Genomic DNA, 508 nt, shown 5'->3' with positions numbered 1-508 from the left:
TGCACATCAATGTGTGAAATGACTAATCTATATAGTATATTCATGATGACATGACTAGATTAGATATAGTTAAATGAATGCCAAACAAATGCCTTGAAACAAGGCCAAACGTCCTCTCTCCACTTACTTGTAGCGTACAAGGATTCCCGTTCGGTACGGGTGAGATCCGGAGCGAATCGGGTAGGATTTGGTGAACCTAACATAATTGAGCGGGGTTAGTACTTCACCATTTTAGAATCAAAATTAATGAAATCCGATGTCAAAATCGTGTTTAGAACGTCAAAAGAAGGTCTCACGTCCGATTTGGGTTCGATCGGACATAAGGATCACCTTCGGGGCCACACGGGTGGGTCAGACAGGTGGGCTGTCTACCCACCGGTTTTACCCACCGGTTATGACCGACGGGTAGGGGCCCGTCGATTGTACCCATCGGTTGTACCCGTCGGTCGGGCCAGGGACCCATTGCTAGGACCGGCGGGTAGGTACCCGCCAGTTGTACCCGCCAGTG

The sequence above is a fragment of the Macadamia integrifolia genome, unplaced genomic scaffold (genome assembly GCF_013358625.1).
Source record: "Macadamia integrifolia cultivar HAES 741 unplaced genomic scaffold, SCU_Mint_v3 scaffold2458, whole genome shotgun sequence".
In the NCBI taxonomy this organism is placed as follows: domain Eukaryota; kingdom Viridiplantae; phylum Streptophyta; class Magnoliopsida; order Proteales; family Proteaceae; genus Macadamia; species Macadamia integrifolia.
Note: the sequence above shows the minus strand (reverse complement) of the source record.